This window comes from Dama dama, chromosome 10, assembly GCF_033118175.1.
Source record: "Dama dama isolate Ldn47 chromosome 10, ASM3311817v1, whole genome shotgun sequence".
NCBI lineage: Eukaryota > Metazoa > Chordata > Mammalia > Artiodactyla > Cervidae > Dama > Dama dama.
This window is the reverse complement of record NC_083690.1, coordinates 40845405-40869308: the sequence shown is the minus strand read 5'-3', so window position 1 is coordinate 40869308 and position 23904 is coordinate 40845405. Positions and strand designations below refer to the sequence as shown.

The 23904-nt window shown below is 51.5% G+C and overlaps 1 protein-coding gene across 2 annotated transcripts in view; it reads right to left on the bottom strand.

Moving 5' to 3' along the window:
- The window catches only part of CARD11 (caspase recruitment domain family member 11), a 106460-nt gene extending 83596 nt beyond the window's left edge, over positions 1–22864 (bottom strand). Inside the window, exon 1 of one of the 2 annotated variants that reach the window (XM_061153770.1) lies at positions 22668–22864. The gene's annotated coding sequence lies outside the window, so the exon portion shown is untranslated. Of the gene's footprint in view, positions 1–21614; positions 21634–22667 lie in introns of those variants that run through there. The other variant, XM_061153771.1, reaches the window with a different exon arrangement.
- Positions 22865–23904: the final 1040 nt, after the last annotated feature.

Sequence of the window (23904 nt, the reverse complement as noted above, 5' to 3'; positions counted from 1 at the left end):
GTCAGCTATAAAACAGGAACAATAAAGGACCGCACCTCATAAGACTGTTATGGGATGAAATGAGTCAATGCATACAAGTAAAGTTCTTGGGGCAGTGTCTGGAACGTAATCAACAATCGGCATCAGCTACGATTAACTTTAGCACACTGCAATAATCTGAGCAGCAAAAAATTTCAGTCTTGGCAAAAATAAAGTTTTGACAAGGGTGTGAGGAAAAAAAATACTCTCATATAGTCTTGGTGAGAATATAAACTAGTCCAGCCAATTTCTGTGGGCAATGTGGCAACGTCCGTGAACACACACAATATACGTACCCTACACCTGGCCATCACTGACTCAATGGATGTGAGTTTGAGCAAACCCAGGGAGACAGTGAAGGACAGGGAAGCCCGACGTGCTGCAGTCCTCCAAGGGGTTGCAACGACTTAGTGCCTGAATAGCAAATACCTGGCAATTCCATGTCGGCACCTAAGCTAGAGAAACACCCCCGTCTCTGCACAGGAGGCATGTGCAGAAAAGGAAGACCAAAGATTGGGGGAAAAACCCCTAAATGCTCATCAAATGAGGACTGATTACCTTAAACACGGTGCTTTGAGATAGTGCAAGACCCTGCGGGTGTCGATTAAAAATGAAGTGGAGCTTACACTAGCGTGGGAGAACCTCTAAGACGTATTTTTAAGGGAAGAAAACAAGTTGCAGAACAGTTAAGTACTTTATGATGCTACTCAGAAAAACAATCACCACAAAACTGAAACATGTCCCTGTACAACGTACACGTGTCCAGAGAGAGGTCTGGAAGGCGACGCAGCAGACCGACAGCCAGGGGAGTGGACCAGCACTGATCTGCTTGCCAAGGAAAGCTTAATAGCTTTGTCTACATTTGTCTCCCCTTGTGGCTCAGCTGGTAAAGAATCCACCTGCAAGGTGGGCGACCTGGGTTCGATCCCTGGGGTGGGAAGATCCCCTGGAGAAGGGAAAGGCTACCTACTGCAGTATTCTGGCCTGGAGAATTCCTGGACTGTCTAGTCCATGGGGTCACAAAGAGTCGGACATGACTGAGTGACTTTCACTTCACTACATTACTTGAAAGATTTAAAAGAAATGTTTTCATGCATGAATTTTTAGAAATAAAAATAAATAAGGTTTAACCCTAACCCTACAGAGTCTTCCTGGGGCTTCCCGGGTGGCAAAGTGGTAAAGAATCTGCCTGCCAATGCAGGAGACATAAGAGAGGCAGGTACTATCCCTGGGCTGGGAAGATCCCCTGGAGGAGGAAATGGAAACACCGTCCAGTATTCTTGCCTGGAAAATTCCATGGACAGAGGAGCCTGACGGGCTATAGCTCATAGACTCGCAAAGAGCTGGACATGACTGAGCAACTGAGCATGCACACACACACACACACACACACAACACGGCAGTTTTCCTGGCATCCCTACAAGGTCGGACTGACCATGCACACACACACACACACACACACACACACACACACACACACACACACACACACCACGGCAGTTTTCCTGGCATCCCTACAAGGTCGGACTGACCATGCACACACACACACACACACACACACACACACACACACACACACACACACACACACACCACGGCAGTTTTCCTGGCATCCCTACAAGGTCGGACTGACCATGCACACACACACACACACACACACACACACACACACACACACACACACACACACCACGGCAGTTTTCCTGGCATCCCTACAAGGTCGGACTGACCATGCACGCACACACACACACACACACACACACACACACACACACCACGGCAGTTTTCCTGGCATCCCTACAAGGTCGGACCGGATCAAAGTTCCTTCCAGCTCTAAGAATCCATGATTTCATCCTTCTTACAGGAAGTCAAATTCACATAACATTAACCATTTTCAGCGTACGACTTAGTGGCATTTAACACATTGCACGATGCCGTGCAACTGACACTGTTAACTTAGTTCTGAACCTGTTCATCATCCCTAAAGGAGACCCCAAGCCACTCAGCAGTCAGGTCCTTCCCCCAGCCTGTGCCAACCACCAGTCTGCTTTCTCTGTCTCTTTGCAGCCGTCCATTCTGGACATTTCACATCAGTGGGAACCCACAGGAAATGGCCTTTTGTGTCCGGCTTCTTTCACCGAGTGTGATGGTTTCTTCCCATGGCAGCTCGTGTCATAACAGCACCCCTTTCCACGGCTGAATGGCAGTCCGTCGTATGGCTTTGCCACACTTGGATTGTCCCTTCATCTGCTAACGTGTATTTGGGTTCTTTCCACCTCCGGACCACGCCACTGTTTTGTGAGTAGTGTTGCTGTGAACATCTGTGTGCAGGATTTGCTACCATGCCTGTTTTCACTTCTTTTCGGTACCTACCCAGGAGCGGAGTTGCTGGGTCACATGGTTGTTCAGTCGCTCAGCTGTGGCCAGCTCCTTGGCACCCCGTGGACTGCAGCACTCCAGGCTTCCCCGCCCCTCACTATCTCCTGGAGTTTGCGCAAACTCATGTCCTTTGAGTTGATGATGGTCACAAGGTAATTCTATCTTTAACCGTTTGAGGAACTGTCAAGACTTTTTCACCTCATGTGCACCATCTTACATTCCCACCATGATTCATTTTCCTTTTAAGATTCTCTTTTTTTATGTGGACCATTTTTAAAGCTTTATTTAATTTGTTACAATACTGCTTCTGTTTTATGTTTTGATATTTTGGCTGTAAAGCATGTGGGATCTTAGTTCCCTGGCCAGGGATCAAACCTGCACCCCCTGCATTGGAAGGCGAGTCTTAACCACTAGACCACTGGGGAAGTCTCCAAGATTTAGAAATTCAAAGAAGGCAGGCAGGAGTGTGGAGGAAAAGGCAGAACAGGTTTCCTGGGCTTGAGTAGATGCAGGATGAGGGGGGTATGCTCAGGCTGACAATGGATCAGGCAGGGGGCACTGGCGGGGGGGTGGAGCCGCAGGTGGGAGCAGGGGGCCCTCTGGCTGGGTGAAGAACTGGGTACATCGAGTCTGGGGAGCTCACCTGAGCCGCGCTCTGAGCGTCCGCGAGCAGAGGCGGCCTCGGGCGTGTGGCCTGGTGCCCCTCTGCCTCTGGGTGGATAACGAGAGATGGGCAGTGAGAGGCAGAGCAGCCTGGAGTGGGGGCGGCGGGCCTCGTGATGTCATCCTTGGGTCCTGACCCCTCAGTGCAGAGGCGGGGCATCCAGGGCTCTCATCTGTCAGCTTCCAACTGTCATAGAATAGATGTGCCAGGCGGGGAAGCTACCAAACGAGGGAGCATCAACTGAACTGGGGAATTAGTCAGCTCCTGCTTCTCCTCTCTCTGACTTTAAAATGAACTCCCAGAAGCTCCCACAGAGGGTCGGGTGAGCCAATTAAAAAAAAAAAAAAAAAAAATTAGTTGAGCACCACGCCCGCCGAGGTGCCCCGTACTACCGGGGAATGCCAGTGGCGGGCGTGGGGCGGGGAACAGCAGGGACCCTGACTGCTTGCTGCTCCTGCAGCTAAGCCTCCGCTCTGCTCCGGGACCCAAGGGCTCTACGGAGCCCAGGAGTCTGCGCGGCGGCTCGTGTTTACCGTTGTACCGTGATTTCCGGGCTCGTGGAGGACGGGGAGGCCTGGCGTGCTGCAGTCCACAGGGTCGTAAAGGGTCAGACACAACTGAGTGACTCAACAACAACGTGATCTCTGGCGCCCTGGGTCCCCGCCTTGGCTTGGCACAACGCCTTGGGTTGGCGGGGGCGTTGGGAGGGGAGGGAAGGGTCAGCCTCCTGGTTGAGTTTTCGGGGGCTGCCGTGACAACACACCGGATGCTTCCACAACAGGAATTTCCTGGCTCATAGTCCTTGCTGGCTGGAAGTCCAAGATCAGGAGGTCAGCAGGGTGGGCTCATTCTGAGACCTCTCTCCTTGGCTTGGGGACGGCCACCTTCTCCTTGCATCCTCACGTGGTCACCCCCCCACCCCCCACGTGAGTCTATGTCCTGACCTCCTCTTCTTATAAGGACACCAGTCCTATTGGATGGGGGCCATCCTAGAGACCTCATTTTACCTTAATCATCTCTGTAAAGACCCCAGCTCCACCCACAGCTAGAGGGACTCACAGTTAGAATTGTAACATATGAATCTGGCGAGGGGGGAACACGGCTCAGTCCATAACACCCAACCGGTCAGGGGCCTGGGGCATGGAGCGGCTCCCAGGCCAGCCCCCTCCTCACCAGGCTGACCAGGTCACTCTGCCTGGACACCAGTTCCAGACTCGGATTCCAGAAGGCGTCTACGGAAGTCACTCAGGGCATCGAGACCCTGCAGCTGAAAATGGCAACACCAGGCGCTGACTCACCACCCGCAGCAACCGGCAGTGTCAAACCACCCTCACAGCCCTGCTGATGAGAACTCACGGCGTCCGGGGGAGCCTGCGGTGACTCATCCGCTTGGCCGATGAGAAAGCCACGGTGCCCGAGAGCCGAGCCCTGAGCGCACGGCTTCCACTTAGCAACGTTTGGACACGTTAAGGCCCATTTCTTAGAAACAAGTAAAACCAAGATGCAGCGGGAGGCGGATATGAAACGTCAGGCAGCCAGAGTCTTGTTTCACCCAACTCACTTCACCTGGGATGGAAGGGTGGCCCCCCCCCCCCCCCCCCCCCCCCCCCCGCCACCTCTGAAATCAAACGCGGCTTTGGAGGACACGACCCGAGTGTCTGGGGAGAAAGACCCGGGGATGGAATTCACGGCATCACTGTCTCGCGTCTCCTGTCAGTCCCGGGTCCCCTTGAGCTCCTGGACCAAGGGATGGAGTTGAGTGTGATGACATTGTCCCCTGAGGGCTAAGCTAGGCCAGCAAAACACTGGGAGCTTCACCTGAATCCAGGATACCAGGAAGACAAAGCTGCAGGGCGTTTTCAACACGCCCAGGCATCTGACCGTGAAACAACCTAAACATGCAGGGATCTCCTCTCTACCCTCCAGGGCTGTTTCTGATTCTCTAGGATGTTCTCCCAGATCCAGGCTGAGAACCTCTCAAGGACAAGGGCTGTTTCTCGCCATTGTCTGGGTACACCTTAGTATCTCCTGCGAAGGTTTTATGACCCCAAGCTCAGAGCCCTGCCCCAATTAGGGTGTAATTAGCGCTGGTATTGCTCAGGTGTTCTTTCTAAGCTGACCCACTAACTTCCAGGCTGAGGACTTCTGCACCTAAGATCCTGGCTTGATTACCAGGGACCCAGGTGGAGAAGGGCACGGAGGCAGGATGAGAAGAGAACAGAAAGTGGGAGGGGCCCAGATGAGACCCGAGGTTCCAACCAGGGCCTTTCAGTGTTCACTGCATGTATGAATCACCCGCGTGACGCTTGCTCCTTGGATGAAAAGATATGACAAATCTAGACAGCGTGTTAAAAAGCAGAGACATCACTTTGCTGACAAAGTTTCATATAGTCAAAGCCATGGCTTTTCCAATAGTCACATATGGATGTGAGAGTTGGACCATAAAGAAGGCTGAGCTTCAAAGAATTGATGCGTTCGAACTGTGGTGCTGCAGAAGACTCTTGAGAGTCCCTTGGACAGCAAGGAGATCAAACCAGACCATCCTAAAGGAAATCAGCCCTGAATATTCATTGGAAGGACTGATGCTGAAGCTGAAGCTCCAATACTTTGGCCACCTGATGGGAAAAGCTGACTCACTGGAAAAGGCCCTGATGCTGGGAGGGATTGCGGGCAGGAGAAATGGGTGACCAGAGATGAGATGGTTGGATGGCATCACTGACTAAATAGACATGAGTTTGAACAAACTCTGGGAGATAGACAAGGACAGGAAAGCCTGGCGTGCTGCAGTCCATGGAGTTGAGAACAGTCGGACATGACTGAGCAACGAACACTTTCACTTTGCTTTTTTAGGCATGATGCTCTTGCACACTAAACAGGCTACAGTACAGTGTAAACATGACTTTTACTTTCACTGGGAAATGAAAAAATTCATGCGGCTTGGTTACTGAGATGGTTTGGAACTGAACCTTCAGTATGGCTAAGGTGTGCCTGTATAGCCATTTCTGTTAAAGAAAAAATGTGTAGAAAAAGCACTTGATAAAATTCGACATGTATTCTTGACAAAATATATTGGAATGGAAAGAAAATAAACATTCTTAACCTAGTTAAGTATATCCACAAAAATCCTCTAGCAAACACAATAGTTAAAGGTAAAGCTTTGAAAGCTTTTTCTTCAAGATTGAGGCCGAAACACAGATGCTCAAGATTACTGCTATTATTCAATGCTTTATTGGAGATGCTAGCCAGCACAGTGAAAAAAATAAATGAAGAAAAGAAAAAGAAATAAAAAGATCTAAAAAGTGGAAAGGAAGCAAAAACATTGTCATAACTTAAAAATGATATTATCTACATAGAAAAACCAAAAAAACTAGATATTATTTAAAAGTTTAGTATAGTTATGAAGCCAAGGTTAAATATAAAAAAGATCAACTGTGTTTCTCTACATTAGTAACAAACATAAATGCAAAGTTTTAAAAGATATTCTTTATAACAGCAGTAAAAAACGAAAGATATTAGGAATAAGTTGAACAAAAACTGAGCAAGACTTTTATAGAGAAGATGTTAAAACTTTATTGAAAGACATTATAGAAGACCTTTAAAAATGAGGAGATAAACCAAGCTTGCAGGTGAAAAAACTTATCATAAAGATGCCGGTCTCCCCCCAAACTGATCTACAGATTCAATACGATTGAAATTCCAACAGAGAGTTTAAGATCTGAAGCAAAGCCATAAGTGGTAAGGATGGTAGCTGTTCCTGAAATTCCCCTCTCTCATCCTCTGGGCTCAAGGACTGAGATGTCAGTGCGCTGTGAACAAAAGCGCTATGCTCCGCTTCTGGGCCGGGTCTGTAATAAACCTCCCCGTGTGCACGCCTCTGTCCTTCTGCTGCCTGGATGCAAACAACACTGTAATCCAGGCTCAGAGGGACACACACTGCAAAAAGCCGGGGGCCCCGAAGGGCTGCCTGGAAGAAAGCCATCCTGTTTATCTGCACACACCCTGTTTTTACATGAGAGAAAAAAATGTATCACCGGCTCTTTAAGACCTTGATATTTGGGAGTCTGTTACACAGTGTAGCTGACCCTAACTAATATCAGTGAGCTTGAGTATAGGTCATTACAACTTCAAAGCTGAAATGTAAACAGAAAAAAGAATGAAAGGAAAACAGGACAGAATAAGCAAGAGTTATTGGAGGATACCAAAGGTGGTGTTGTTGTGACCCCATGGACTGTAGCCCGCCAGGCTCCCCGGTCCATGAGATTTCCCTAAGAATACTGCAGTGGGCTGCCATTTCTTTCTCCAGGGGATCTTCCTGACTCAGGGATCGAACCTGCATCTCCTGCATTGGCAGGTGGATTCTTTACCACCAGGGCCACCTGGGAAGCCCATCGAAAGTGTAGGATATTCATAATTGGATGAGCAGAGGGAGAAGAAAGCAAAAGAAATAGTTGAGTTAGTAATGGCCAAGAACATTATTAGGACTTCCCTGGTGTTCAGATGGTAAAGAATCTGCTGCAATGCAGAAGACTCGGGTTCGATCCCTGGGTTGGGATGATCCCCTGGAGAAGGAAATGGCAGCCCACTCCAGTATTCTTGCCTGGAGGAGAAGTCCAAGGACTGAGGAGCCTGGTGGGCTACAGTCCATTGAGAGTCACATAAGAGTTGGAATGGCTGAGCAACTAATACTTTGACTTGTTGAAGAATGTTAGTAATAGTTGAATTAATAATGGAACTGTGACCAAACCCCACAGATCCAGGAAGTTCAGAGAATACCAAGCGGGGTAAATAACAAGGAAAATACACCTGGGAATATTAGATCCAAACTGCAGGAATCCAAAACCAAACAGAGAATCCCGAGAGAAGCCAGAGAGGGGAAAAACACCTGTCCTCTGTAGAAATAATGATAAGAATGGCAGTGGACTCCCTACCACAGATACACAAGTAAGAAGGGAGTGGGGTGAGACACTGCTCGGATTAAGAAAGCAAAGACCACCAGCTCAGACATCAGTTTCCAGCCAAACTGTCCTCAAGTGTGAAGGAGAAATGAATACTTTCTCAGAGTAAAGAGAACAGGGGAATTTATGGCCAGTAGGCAAGATACGTTATCAATAAAAGAGGCTCTTCAGGCAGAAGAAAAACGGCATACAGAAAGGAAGAGCATTGGAGAAGGAATAATTAAAAGTAAATAAGATCTTTTTTCCTTTCTTTTCTGTGGGATCTTAGTTTCCCCGACCAGAGATTGAACCTGGGCCCTCGGCAGTGAAAGCATCGAGCCCTAACCACTGGACCACCTGGGATTTTGCTATTTTTCTCATTCCTAATAGATCTGCCTGATTACTGCTTTATAAAGTCATCATAGTAACAGTGCCTGGGGTAACCGCAGTGAGTGGGTGAGTGAAATGATGGACAGGAATCTCAGAAGGTTGGGAGGGATGAATGGGGAGCATTCGGTCATGAGGCGACCGCACGTGGTATCATTTCACTGGAGACTCAGATTAGTTTAAAATATATGTTCCAAGCTAAAAACAACTTAAACACTTGCTATGCTGAGAGAGGAGGTAAAAATGGGGCCATGAAATGCTGTGTTAAAACCCGATAACGCAGAAAACCAAGAGGGAAAAGGTAGCCTGGTATTTTTTTGGCAAAAGACAAACAGATCCAAGGAACAGAACAGTGAGCTCAGCTTTAGTGCCAGGGATATAAGGAAACAATACATGAGAAACTCACCCCTGCAGGTCAGGGGGAAAGGGATGGGACAGCCCTTCAGGAGGAAATTCAATTAATTTAATGTATTTAATTGGATTTCAAACCATTCACAACAATAAATTCCATAGACTGAAATAAGAAGTCTTTTTGTTAGTATTCTTTTTAATATATGTATACATTCTTTTGTTGAATTTTTTAAAGGAAACAATTTATAATTTTAAAATGTCTAATGAAGTGGAGTGCATGCACGCGTGCTAAGTTGCTTCAATAGTGTCCGACTCTGTGTGACCCTATGGACCATAGCCCACCAGGCTCCTCCGTCCAAGGGATTCTCCAGGCAAGAATACTGGAGTGGGTTGCCATGCCCTTCTCCAGGGGATCTTCCCGACCCAGGGAACCTGCGTCTCCTATGCCTCCTGCACTGGCAGGCGGGTTTATTTAGCAGCAGTGTCACCTGGGAAGCCCAATGAATTGGAGTAGAAAAGGATAAAACCTAAGTGCTTAATGATAGAAGAGCTGGAAAGAACAAAGCCAATTTGCTCTGTCGAATCCCAGAAACGCCCAGAAAACAGAGGCATCTTGGACCACAGAGGGATGTGCAGGGTGGGTTCACACCAGAAGAATCAGTTGAAGATGAAGTTCAACCCTTAGACTCTCTCCCAGCCTTGGCAGAAGAAAGGCTTACTCACTGGAAAACTGAATTCTAGGTGTGAAGGGTGAGGGGCCATCTGAAAAGTAGATGATTGAAGTGTCAGAAGAGTGGGGAGGGAGGGCTGGAAAATTGATGTGGTTTTTTTTTTTTTTTATTATAGTCCCCGTGAAAAGTGAGGAAATGGCAACCCACTGCAGTCTTCTTGCCTGGAGAATCCCAGGGATGGGGGAGCCTGGTGGGCTGCCATCTATGGGGTCGCACAGAGTCGGACATGACTGAAGCGACTTAGCAGCAGCAGAGGCCCCGTGGAAGTATTTGCCTTTTTAAACAAACACAAATACAAAAACAGGTGACAGAGCTTTGCCAGCAAAGGTCAGTCTAGTCAAAGCTGTTTTTTTCCAGTAGTCACACATGGACGTCAGAGTTGGACCATAAAGAAAGCTGAGTGTTGAAGAATGGATGCTTTCAAACAATGGTGCTGGAGAAAACTCTTGAGGGTCCCTTGGACTGCAAGGAGATCCAACCAGTCCATCCTAAAGGAAATCAGTCCTGAGTACTCATTGGAAGGACTGATGCTGAAGCTGAAGCTCCAACACTTCGGCCACCTGATTCGAAGATCTGACTCATTGGAAAAGACCCCGATGCTGGGAAAGACTGAAGGCAGGAGAAGAGGGCAACAGAGGATGAGATGGTTGGATGGCAAAACTGACTCAATGGACATGAATCTCAGCAAACTCCTGGAGAGAGTGAAGGACAGGGAAGCCTGGCATGCTGCAGTCCATGGGTCTCAGAGTTGGACATGACTTAGCGACTAAATAACAGCAAAAAATCAAGGGGTCTGTGGACTTGGTCATGAGGATGGCTTTCTTCCTGCTGGTCCAGGGCACAGACCAGGAATCGGCTGGCCCGGGAACCCACAGCCCCCCACAGCTGCAAATCTTCTCTCTCAGCTTCACAGGACATTAGTGGGGTCAGGTCTCCAGAAGAGGAAGTAGTCCAGGGAATAGAGGGCGCTCCTTCAATGCCTTCAAAATCCCCCCAACCTTTCTTTCACTTCCCCCCTGTGAACTCAATAATCTATCATTTATCTTGCCTTGCTTCAGGCTATGCCATTAATAACAATAGAAACAGCATTTTTTGCTTGTCACCTTTCTTCAAAGGAACTCAGATTGTCTCTGAACCTTTAATGTGCATACAAAGTCACTAGGAATTTTGTTAAAATGCGGATTCTAATTCGGTCAGCCTGGGGTGGGGCCTGAGAGTCTGTTCCTAAGCAGATCTCCAGTGAGGCAGACACTGTTGGTCCATGAACCACACTCTGAGAAGCAAGAGGACACGAGACAACTTTATGAGGTGATGGAAATCTTTTCTATCTTGATGGTGGTTGTGGTTACATGGACATACACTTTTATCAAAATTCACTGGTCTGTATATTTAAAATAGGTGTGCTTAAAAAAAAATAGGTGTGCTTTATTGTACATAAATGATCCTTAATTAAAGGAAAAATCCATTCTAGATCTAAATGTGAAAGATGAGACAGCAAAGCTTTTAGGAGTAAACACACACCTTGGGGTAAGCATCTCTCTCTCTCTTTTTTGAACTACACATATAATTTTAATTTTTAAGTTGTTGTTAGGTTGCTAAATCATGTCTGACTCTTTTGCAACCCCATGGACTGCAACACCCTAGGCTTCCGTGTCCTTCACCATCTCCCAGAGCTTGTTCAAACTCATGTCCATTGAGTCAATGATGCCATCCAATCATCTCATCCTCTGTCATCCCCTTCTCCTCTTGCCCTCAGTCTTTTCCAGCATCAGGGTCTTTTCCAATGAGTCGGCTCTTTGCATCAGGTGGCCAAAGTATTGGAGTTTCAGCTTCAGCAACAGTCTTTCCAATCAATATTGAGAGTTGTTTTCCTTTTGAATTGACTGGTTTGATCTCCTTGCAGTAACCACATTAAGAAATGTAATAAACCTGGATAAACTACGAAGGCATATCTTCAACAGGACTCAGAAAAGAGGGAACCATGAGGGGAAAAGCCCACATGAGCTGGACTGTAGTAAAATAAAAAGCCCCTGTTCACCAGCAGACTCACAGTAAGAATGGAAAGGCAAGCTACGAACCGGAGGAAGCTCTGTGCAAGACACACATCTGGCAGAGGACCTGTCATATGTAAAGAACTACTCCAATTCAACAAGAGAAAGACACACCAACGGGAAAACAGGCAGAATACCGGAACAGACACTCACAGAGGAGGACAGCCAAATGGCTGATCAATGCATGAAACAGCATTCGACTTGGTCATAAATGAAACGCAAGTTAAAACCGCACCAATGACGTGTTTTGACTGCACGCTGGTCGGGACCGCTCAAATGAAGAGACAGACGACGCTGTGTCTGTGAGCCGCTGTAGAAGGGGATGTGCACCCACCGGGACGCCCATCACGTACCGCGGGGGGTGCACTCTGCAACAACAATCGGGGGGAAATGATGTGGCGGTATTTACTAGAGCTGAATATGAACAGAGTCTAAGATCCAGGACGTCCACTCTTGGGTGGAAATAAAAGCACAGGTCTCCAAAAGGTAAGTATAAGAATGCTCAGAGCAGCCCTATTCCTGATGGCCCCGAGCTGGAAGCCACCCAGGTATCCATCAGTGGTGGTCTTGATAAAACGTGAAACAGTCATCAAACAGACTCTTACTGGCAATATAAACATGGAAGCAGTAACTTCCACTTGCAACAACGTGGATGAAGCCAGGGTTGTCAGATAAAATACAGGGCTTCCAGCTCGATTTGTATCTTGAATAAATAACCAATTGTTTTGAAGAACATGAACGTCCCATGTAGTATTGGGGACATACTCATACTAAAAACTACTGTTCTGTGAAAAGCCGTTACTATTTTTCATTAAAATATTGATTTTCAACTGGCCACACTCTGTGTTTTGATCTGGGTGCTCGAGATGGTGCGTTGATGTTGCGAAAATTCGTCGCGCTGCACTTAGGATCTGTGCACGCCTCTTGTATGAATGTTATGCTTCCATGCAAAGTTTATTTACAATAAAGACACAGCTAATCCTGGCTCGCGTCCCACCAGAGGGGCCCTCCCTGCCTCTTGCCCTGAGTCTCCCATCTGTTCTCAGCACCGCTGTTTGTGATCTTTCGAACTTGCGCATCCATCCTGGCTGCCGGCCAACGGCTCCATCGCCCCAGCAGCTGGCCCGCGCCCACAGGACAGCATCTGTCTCCTTGGCACAGCTTCCGGGGGCTCTCGGGGGCCCCTCCTCCCCGTCCCCACACCTTCCCGTCTTTTTCCAACACCGACACGCATCCCACCTCCACCGCTTGGCACGTGCCGTTTCTCTGCTCAGAGGGCCCTCCGCGCCTCTCTGCCTGCAAAAAGCCTTGCGGCTTCCCAAGTCTCGTTTCAGCTTCGGTCGGCCCTGGAGGTCACTCTGTCTCCCTCGGGCAGAGCCGGGTGTCCCGCTCTCTCCCATCTGTCCTCAAGGCGGGCCTCTTTTATCTCCCAGCTGACTGCCTCCTCACCAGACCGCAGGCTTGAGGGGAGGGGAGCCCCGCCTTTACATCTCTTTATCCCTGGTACCTCGTGGACTGCCTGACAGTGGTGGGTGCTGGCTGCTTCTTAAGGTGCATAGTGGACAACGGCAGGAGTGAGTATTAATGCACAGGGGTCAGGCAAGGAATGAAGGTAAACGGCTCATGCTAGATTTTAGGTTTGCCGGGGGCCCTTCAGAGCCTGCTCCAGGGCGCCCAGCTAACAAGCAGGACGCATCTATATCATGAATGCACACCTGTCCCAGCAAAGCCTGCCTGGATGCGGTGCCCGCTGCATGGCGTTTGGTGAATGCTACCTCATCCACCTTCTTGTGGGAAGTGTGCTCTTACTTCCATTTCACCGATGGGTTCAGTGACTTGTCCAAGGTCGCCTGCTGGGAGAGGCAGAGTTCACACTCAACTCCACCAGTCAGTCTGTGAACAACGCCAGGCACTGCATCACAAACGCCTCGTGGAGCACAAGAGGAAGGGAGGAAGTGTGAGTGCCCACTCAGCCCGGGGCAGCTGTGACTCAGGCAGCCCTTCTGGCCCCTCTCAAGTCAGCCTCCGTGGGTGGCCACCCCCTCTCCCGAGAAATGGCCCGTGGGGAAGGGATGTCAGCCCAAACCCCGAAACACAGCATTCAGCTCCGTCCAGCAACTCTCAACCCCTGCCTGAGGTTCTCAGGTTTTAAACAAAACAAAAATCTGATTCACCATTTCCAGGCCTACCGGAAACGCGAGTCCTTTATTTTTCTGCCACTAAAAAAAAAAAAAATAAGAATCAAACCAGAAAAAAAAAAATCAAAACTTTATGGCTCAGAAAGAGTTCTGAATGTGTGTCATTTCACACCGAACCAAACATTGTTCATGACAAAAGTTGCAGGAGGAAGCCCAAAGTAAAAGACAGAAGGAAATGGAACGCATTACAATAAAACACACTTGCCAATAAATAAGAGCCTGAGCAATGAATCCGACTCGGGATACACCACTGGCAAGAAGATATGCCCTAAAGCTTTGCTTAAACCAAATAATGTAAGAACAGATGGCTCCCCTGGGTCTCTGGGAAGCTGCAAACGGAGACTCTGTTTGGGATTCTGGCAGAAAACATGGGGCATTAACAACATTCAAGGTGAAAGAGGGGAGGCTTGTGGATTGAGAGGAGGGATGCGGTTTTCATCAGGGAACAGAAACAGATATATCTGGCTATCTCCACTGGATCCCCACGGGCTGCGGGGCACATGCCTCCTCAGAAATTAAGCAGAGCCACCCTCGGTGGTGCTCCGGGGAGAGCCCCCCACTCCCGACTGCCCAACCGGAGAATTAATTTAACTCCAGAGAGTTGGATAATAAGGATGAACCCTCAAGGGAGACAGAAATTTACTCAGGGAAGGTTTCTCCACGCCCGTCCTGCAGAAGCCTCACAGAGTGGTGGGGTGGTGGGATGCAGGCGCCGAGCCGCTGAAGGGTTCCAGAGAAGGCCTCTCGGTTTCACCTGCCCGGAGGCTGTGAAAGACGCCACGGTCTCCCAAGCACAGAAACAGCACACCCCCACACCCAGCGTTCATATTAATCCCCTTTCTCAGCATCACCAGGAAAATCCAAATGGCGCTGTCTTGCCCAAGGGGGAGCAAAAACGAAAGCAAAGGCTTTTCGCCCTGCCCAGGAAGCTGGTTCCAAGGCAGGCCTGACAAACACAAAGTCGTGGTTGGGGGCGGTCAATTAATAACAATGAAACCTTGCATTTATACAGCGGCCTGTTATTTTCCAAGCCATTTTTCACCAACTATCTCATCCGCTCCTCAGAGCGATTTTGTGCAGTAGGAAGGCAAGGGTTATTTGTCTCCATCTTGCTGGTGAAGAAACAAAATCTTGGGACAGGGAAGTGATTTGCTCAAGGTCACGGCGCGATCACGGGTTTTTAAAGCTGGTGGATTCCTGGTCTAGGAGAGCAGGGGCAGAAATGACTAATGGGGGCACCCCTGGTTCCAATCGTAAGTTTCACACCCACAGCAGACATGGGCAATCGATCACAGAGCTAGCCTCTTCATCAGAGCTGGGGGGCGGTGGGGGGGGCGCTTTCTCAAGCAAGCCATCACTAGTTGCTCAGAGCTCGGCCTCAAGGTGAAACCCATTTGTCATCCCGGCCCTGTCTCCTCTCTCACAGGTGAGGAAACTGAGCCCAAAGGGGAGAAGGGGCTTGGCCAAGATGGCCCAGTGGGTTGGTGGCCCAGGACCCAAGTCTCGCCGCCCCCTTCTGAGTCCACGGGTCTCCCCAGCACATCGCGGTGAGGCCCCACCGGCTAGGGGAACAAGTCGCCCCTGAGCGGTGCAGCAAGAAGGCCTGGGAATGACCGTCTTGGGGCCCCAGCCAGAGCACCTGGGTCCTCTGTGCTGAGCAAGTGGACACACTCCTAGTCCTAATGGAGGAACCGAAGACCACCCCCAGGTTTTCAGGCCTGAGCACTTGGCTGCATGGAAGAGAGGACTTAGGGATGGAAGACCCCGAAGTTCAACTGTGGGTCGACTCCATGTCCGGGCAGTCAGGACCGCTGGCTACCGAAGTCCAGCGTTCAGCGGGGGAGGCCCGGCGGGAGGGATAAACCTGGGATGTGAGCAGAGAGGTGGCTCTCGAGCCCTGAGTCTGCCTGAAACAACCAGGGAGGGGCTCCAAGGGAGAGGCCGAGCCCTTTGACCTCAGGGGTCAGGGGACATGGAGGCATTCGGAGAGACTGGGAAAGAGTGGCCAGGAAGGCAGGGAACTGATGCCACGTTCCAAGGAGCAGCGGAGCGGCTGAGCCAACGTCGGTCTGGATGAGCATCTTCAGGTCCCATGAGGACTAAGAGTGGACCTGGGCTTGCGTGACCGTGGTAAGGGCTACTTAAACTCAAGGCTGCGGGCAAAAGCCTGACTGAAGCGCGTTCAGGACGGAACAAGGGGTCAGGAAACGGGGACAGACAGTGTAGACAACAGTCTCAAAGAGACCTTCGGTAAAGGCGTGAAAGGCTGAGTCACGTCCCTGCACATTCGTAGGTGAAACCCCGACCCCACCACCTGCAGTTGGAGATATAGCCTTTGAAGAGTAAGTTAGAATGAGGCCGTTAGGGTGAGCCTGAACCCAGCGGGGCTGGCGTCCTTGTGAGAAGAGGACAGGGGACACGCAGAGACACCCGGGGGGCACGCACACAGAGGCGGGGCCAGGTAAGGACACCGAGAGGCCTCGGGAGGCGCCAGCCCTGCCCACGCCTAGGTCGGGGACCGTCTCTACACAAAATTGAGGGGGAAAGAGGCTGACCATTCCTCTGGAGCAGCCCTCTGCTCGGCGCAGAAGGGGGTTTCCCCCCGCTTGGAGCGGCTGGAGGAAACCGCCCTCTCCCATCCAGGCCTCTTTCCTTCACAAACGCACACCTCCCCAGGCCCGGAACCCCTGTGACTCCAGGCCCCGAGAGAAAACCTCCCCGGAGAGAACAGAACACAGGACAGAGGAGGCTGGAGAACACTCCCCGAGGCATCGGGAATCTCCTTGCATCTCTGCTACCCGCTACCCTCTGCCACCTCGGCACCCCCAGGCGCCATGCAGATTCACAAGTTGGTTTTGAAAAGCATCTGAGAACCGAAGCCGGGAGACTCAGAGAGAAGGGCGAAGTATCGTTATTATTCAACTGCCCCCTCCCCCCGCCCCCCAACCAACTCCACTGGAATCCCTTTTTTAAAGGCCATTTCTTCTTAGAAAACTTCCGTGAAAGACCAAATCCTTATTCAGAGGCAAGGAACAAAGCCCCAATGTCGATAAAACAAAGCCCCAATGTCAAAGTCAAAGCCCAATGTTTTACTTCATATCAACATTCATCCACTGACAGAACAACTTGCTAAACCTCCACTAATGCTGGCTCAAGGGTTCTGTTTGCCCTTAGATTAAAACAATTAAAAGAAAGTGGGTCATCACCACCAAGACACTCCTAGAGTGTCCACAGGACCTCTCACCATAGCCCCAAACTGCACACAGCACACAAGTTCACGCGCGGCAGGATGGACACACAGGTGTGGTGGACACTCACAGCGTGATACTACGCAGGGAGGGAAAAAACCCAAGGGCTGCTGCACACACAGCTGGACGACGCTGAGACACCAGAGCACGCTCTGCGATGCCGTGTATGTGACGGGCAAGGACAGGCAGGGGGGAGGGGGTTTAGCAACCGGGAAGGAGAAGGAGGATGCCCCCGCCCCCCCAGGCCTGGAAAGGACAGGAGACTTGATCTGGGTAACCAGTTACGTGGGTGTGGGTGCAGCGCCATCCACGGGGACCTCAGATTTGGGACAGGCGCCGTGCGCGTGCTATGCCTTAATGGAAAACGAATCCTCTTCATTTAAAAAAAACCAATCAATTTTGCCTTTCAACAGGGCCGGGGAGGCCCTCTGATTTCCGTTCCTCTGACACAACTGAAATCAGAACTGCAAGAGGCAGTCTCTTCCTGCAGTCCATCCAGGTGGGAACCAGGAAGGCTATAGGATTAATGGGACAGAGCAGGGGGGACCAACCCTTGCTGTCTCTTCCAAACATGGCTTTTCCTTCTTATTTCCTTAACCAGAAGGATAACAGTTGCTAAGGTAAAAACAAACAAAGAAAAAGACACAAAATGAAAACTAGAATTTTCCCCTTCATCCCCCCAACCCCTATTCCCCCAGACATCCCACTAGAGCAGTTTCTTTCTCTGTTCTTATGTTCTTTTTGTTTTGGTTTTCAGTCTAATAGTTTGACTTTCCAAAATCAATTCCCTGAAGTCACTGCCTCTCTGCCTTCAGCAGTGCTGATACAAGACTGATTTTACTTTTGCTTTTATAGATGACCTTCCTCCTTACTCTTTATAAAGTCTCTGGGGATTTTCTCCTTATCCTTGGAGTTCTGAAATCTCACCAAGATGTGTCTAGGTGTAATTAAAGAAAAAATAAATTTTTTTTTGTCCCATGCAGTTTATTCCACGTGCTGGGTTTTTTTTTTCTTCTAGAAAACCCCTTATGCCCTCATCTCATTCCTGGCCTCACAGAATTCCACTGTATGGATGGACTTTGCTTTTGAAGAGCATCTGTGTGGTTTCAGCCTTTTCCCCATTACAAACGATGGTACAATTAACATCTGCATGCAAAAAAAAAGATGGACACGTCTATTTGTGAGATAATGTTCTAGAAGCGGAATTCTTGGGTTTCTTCACTTACCATGTTAGTAAATACTGTCAAATCCGCAGCACATTAGACCTGCCTGCTTTCCCTTGCAAGTTTTTTAATCTTTGCCAGTCTGACAGTGAAAAAAGGTGTGTCTCTGTTGTATTAGTTTGCATTTATTCATTGTAAATTGATTGGTCTGTTCACGTTCTGTTTGTTCACATCCTTCAAGCATTTTCCTCTTGGGTCCAGCTCCCTAATTCTGAAGTCAGCAAACTATGATGGAGAGCCACCCCGCCCCCTCACCGTCCACCCTGCCCCACCGGCCACACTGCAAGGACAGCGCCGAGCCGTTTCCACGGGGACCTTCTGGCTGTCAGAGTCTCAAATATTTACTGCCTGGGCCTTTACAGGAGAAGTTTGCTGACTCCTGCATCTCCCTGATTTCTTCTGAGAGTTCTCTGTAGATTAAGGAAACAGATCTGTCCGACGAGAGTTCAGTTTTGGGTTAAATTCTTCACTCTGCTGTACCGCCCACCCTCGACTCTGTCAGAAATAGCCAAGTCACAGGTGAGCCTTTAAAAGCAGAAGCACTCTTATTCGGAAACACTCTGGTCTATGTTAATTTAGGGGTGGTACTTCCACACCCACTCTACACACGCAGCAACGGAGGCTCAGAGACGTTCAGTGACTTCCCCGAGGTCACGCAGCTAGTATGCGGCAGACCGGCACGGACGCCCTTTCTGCCGGCTCCACGTCGCTAGATCTTGCCACTGAAGGATCCGGCCTCTCGGTGGGGCCCGGGCCAGCGCCAGGGAAGGCGCTGGCTGTACACGGCAGTCAGACAGGTGCTGCAGTGGCACCTGCAGGCTGTGAGGTGTGCACAGAGCTTGGGGCCCCGCCGCAGCCCTGGCGCTCCAGAGCACGGGGACGCACGTTTCAGAGGTGGGTGTGGGGTGAGAAGGAGGGGTACGGCCTTGACACAGAAACCCCCTGGGGAGGATGGAGCCGTCGCTCTGGCTTATCCATCGGCGGGGAGCTGGGAGGACCAGAGGAGATGAGCTTGGGGAGCTGACTGCAGGGCTGGACCGGCAGAGCGCGCGCACCAGAGAAGGCAGGAACAGAGAACCTTGATTACCTCTCAGCGCCCGACCATTACACTAACGTAACAACAGCCATTATTAACCTCAGGGCCCTGAACAAATCACAACCGAAGGGGCTACCCTCCTGAAAATAGTCACCCCACTAAAAGCAGGAAGGAACTGTTCAAGCAGACTTCGGGGGATGCTGCTTGGGCATGGTCTTCACAGGTCACGCCCACGAGCCCCATTCTTCCGAGCACGGTGGCTGAGAATCCGCTGATGCAACTTTTCTTGAGCAGAAAAGCATTTTAAGGGGCTTCCTTGACAGTTGTCTTTTCTTTTCCTTTTCTGTTTCCATATTTAAATCCATTCAAAATGTTCTAGGGCTTCCCCTGGTGGCTCAGACAGTAAAGAATCTGCCTGCAATGCAGGAGACCCAGGTTTGATCCCTGGGTCAAGAAGGTGCCCCTGGAGAAGGGACAGGCTGCCCACTCCAGTATTCTTACCTGGAGAATTCTATGGACAGAGGAGAATTCCATGGACAAAATGTTCTAGACCTACTGGATAATGCAGTGTATCCACAGGGTAGATTTCCTTCCATCCTCACGGTTGCCTTGGAAGACTGGGGCTGCAGACCAGGGGACCAAGGAAGGGGGTCCACCCAGCATGGGTGGGGGAAGCCACACTCCAGCCCCAGGCCCCGACCTCAGCGTCCATCCTCTCATCCCCCTTGAATCTCAGGAATAACAACAGCAAAGGTAGTCGTATGTACGTCTCATGTTTTCTTATTTTATGCTTGGTGTAACTGACAGGCCTGAAAATAATCACTATTAATACCCTGATTTCATTGGGGAGAAATGACTCCCAGATTGCTGAAGTGATGACAGGCCGGCACAGCTAGGCAATCATGACTGGAAGCCACGTCTGGGCCACAGCCCGAGGCTCCTTCCCACCCGCCGCCAGGCCCCCAACACAGAAGGTGGACCGTGGCCCTCCTGTTGCCTCCCCACTTGATCTGATTCTTTCGGAAATTTTTGAGCTTTTTATTTTCTGGCCGCAGGGCACGTGGGATCTCGGTTCCCTCACCAGGTGTCTAACCCGAACAAACCTCCTACGGTGGAAGCGCAGGGTCTTAACCACTGGCCCGCCAGCGTAGTCACTGATCTGACTTCTTTTTAACACATGTTTCACAGATCTGGTCACACTCAGGATTGAGGCGGTCATCTGGGCATCTGACCCACGTGGGACCTCACCATCGTCCTGACTGCCAGGGGGCACTGTCTTCAAGGCCAAGGGTAGGGGCAAAGCAAATGGGACCGGACAGCAATTTTAAACTGTCAGCAGGAGCTCCGCTTATCAGCCTTGGGCCCCTTTTCATCATAATCATCTGAACACTGGACTCGATGTGGCTTTTCATGCATGAAGCTCTATAGTCACCGAACCAGAAACAGCCTCCAGTCCCGGGAAGCAAGGCTTCCATCGGGAGGGTGGAGAAACGCATGTGGGAAGGTGGAGAAGGGAGTCGGGACCTGCCAGCACTGTCTCGGCCGAACCTTCCACTGATCCCCATGGGTCCCACGCTCACCGTCCGCCATCCACCCTCCTCTCGATCCTCCCCCTCCAGCCTCAGTCTCCGCCAGCCCCTGGGCATGGCAACGCAACCGTACGGCCTGAGCTGCTTAGAGGGGGACATCTGGGTTCCACCTTGCTTCTGTTGTGTCCCAAAAGGTGCCCACTAACTGATTCAGTCCAGGGCCGTCACCTTGAGAATAAGAGTTAGGTTTACCAGTCATTTTAAAATATCACATAAAGGATTCATGGATAAATGACACGGGGTCCATGCCTACCACGGAGTATTATTCAGCCTTAAGAAGGAAAGAAACTCTGACACCAGCTACCACATGGATGAACCTTGAGGACATGATGCTCAGTGAACTAAAGGACAAACACGGTAGGATTCCACTTACATGGAGCCCCCCGAGGAGTCAGATTCAGAGGCAGAAAGTAGAAGGGTGGGTACCCGGGGCTGGAGGAGGGAGATGGGGGATTAGTGTTTAAAGGGGCCAGAGTCTCAGTTTAGGAAGATGGAAAGTTCTGGACATGATGGTGGTAATGGTTGTACAACAATGTGAAGGCACTTATTACCCTTAAACTGTATACTTAAAAGTGGTTAAGACTGCAAAGTTTTTGTCATGTGTATTTTACCACAATTGAAAAAAAAAAAAATCACACAAAGGAACAGACTCAGGGCTGCTGGGGCCACCAGACTTCCTTTTTGATCCGGGTGCTAATTAAAATGCACAGACATCCAAACCATTCTGCCCGGGATGGGGGCGGCTGAGTCCCAGGCTCCCTTTGCCCACAGCCCACAGCCCAAAATGCGATGGTCACTTCTTTACCTGGCCTTGGGGGTGGAGGGAAGTGCAGACTCAGGGCAAAGACAGAGGGCAGCATTTTAGCTCAATTCCTGCCCCAGCATTAACCCAGGGCTTCAGATTTCTGGTGCTCGTTAACCACAGGGGAGGCGCCCACCAGCTGTCTGGGGCTGGACCAGCGTGTCTTTCCTTCCTGGGCAGCGGCAGCAGCCTTACACCTTCGGGAGAGGCGGCAAACGTTAGGAGGGGTCTTTCTCTACTACAAATCAGAGGCTGCGCAGAGATGGGTTTGGTTCGAGACCAGGTCTGAGCCGACTGCCCTCTGCTCGCACTCTGCCCAGAAGGTGCCAGGAAGCTGGGAGCCCAGACGCAGGCAAGCAGGCCCCGCTCCCTGCGCCAAAACTGTCTCCCCCAGAGAACCCTTCTCCTCCCGCCGGGAGGGTTCAGGACACCCTGGCTGGCGGGGATCTGGGGGGTTATGCGGGGCGGCTTTCCAGCCCTGGCAGCGCCCTGGGGCGGTCAGTGTCCGGGAGGCGGGTACTCCAGAGGCGAGGCCTCTAGGGACCCATCCTGGCTCTGCGGAGGCGCCAGGGCCCCACCTCGCTCCCCGGGCCCCTCCCCGGGGCCCCACCTTCTCAGGAGCCTGCGAGTCAGGCCTGGCTGTGGTCTGGAGACTTCCTGTCCTTTAAGGTTTTAGAAAAGATTCTTTTCCTCCCTCTGGGGCCCCCAGGGGCGCCCGGCCAGCCCGCTGCCCCCGACCACCGCCCCCCACCCCCTCTTTTCATCCCTTTCTTCTCGGAGGGGCGGGGGACGGGGGGCCGGGGCGGGGTGGGGAACGTCGCCAGGCGGGGCCACTCAGAGACCGACGGTCCGAGAGAAACCCAAAGGCGAGATAAAGTGGAAGAAAGAGAAAAGTTTTCGGCGGGCGGAGGGAGGTGGAGATGGAGCCAGAGGGGTGAGAAAGCGAGCCACTCTGGACCCCCTCGGCGCCCCCCACCTGGACCGGCTGCCGCCCCAGGGTGGCCCCCCGCCCCGGCCCCCAACCCGGGTCCCCACCCCCGCGTCCGCCGCGCCTACCTGGGCCGCTCATGCTCCGCCAGCCGCGGCGCCTCCTCCGCGCAGGCCGCCGGCTTCCTCCCGGGGCCCCGGCCCTCGGGCCCGCCGCCCGGACCGTCCTAGGGGCGCAGCCGGCCCAGGGGCTGTAGGGCCGGGAGGGTGCTGCGCGCCACCCGGGCAGGAGTTCGGAGGCCAAGGGAGGCAAAAGAGAGAAAAAAGGAGAGAAAGTGTGTCATAGGCTGGAAGGGGGAGGGAAATGCAAAACCCGACAGGAAATGAGACTAAAAAAAAATGCAAAAGGTTAGAAAAGAGATAAGGAAGAGGGGGAGGGGCGGGGCCTGGGTGCCGCCGGGGTAGGAGGGCGCCAAGGGGTGCGCGGGGTGGGCTCTGGGTCCCGGTGGCTGCCAGGAGACCCCCGCACCTGCCCCACCGCAGGCCTGGGGCGGCCCCGCCCCCTCCACCCCGGTCGGAGAGGCTGGGCCTCAGCCCCTACCCAGCTGCGACCCCAGGACTGCGACCCCGGCCCGGAGCCCAGGATCGGCCGTGGGAAGGGACGCCCCGTGGAGGATGTCTGGGCTCAAGGCCGGCGGTCCAGGCGACTGGCCCCTTCCGAAGACCTCCCAGAGGCATCGCTGCCATTTGGGGTGGGGGAGAGAGGGCTGGTCCCACAGAAGAGTGGGCAGCAGGGCACCCCCTGGGCTCTTCCTCCCTCAGCCAGAGTTCTGGAAGCTTCCTGAGGCCGGCCGGACGGTCTGCACACACCCCGCCTGGACCCTGGCTGGTGACGAAGTCTGCCCTCTGCCCACCCATCCCCCACTGGGCTCTCAGCCCCAACACCTGGAGGGGAAATTGTGACTTCTGGATGCCCCCGGTTTAATCATTTACCCCCCAGAGCTGTGACACAGGCCCCCTGGGCATGTTGCTCTCCCACCCAAGGGTGTTTCTGAATCGTGAACTTAAGAATCTGGACAAAGCCGGCACGGTCCGGAGAACTCTGGGTTCTAGTCTGCCCACTGCGGATGTTTCAGTTTCCCCAGCCCCACCCCCCACCTCCGCTGCCTCAGTTTACCCCCTCTTCTCTCCCTCCCCCCATCATTTGATTCCGCGCCCCCCCCCGACCCCCCAATACAGCTGGAGAACTTTCTGTCCTGTTTTACGTGTTTTAAGTTCTCTGAGTAAAGTTCCTTGAGCTCCTGGAGGGAAGGGCACTCAAGAAATGAAGCAACTAAGAGAAAGGTAAATAGTGCTGCGGTGGTCC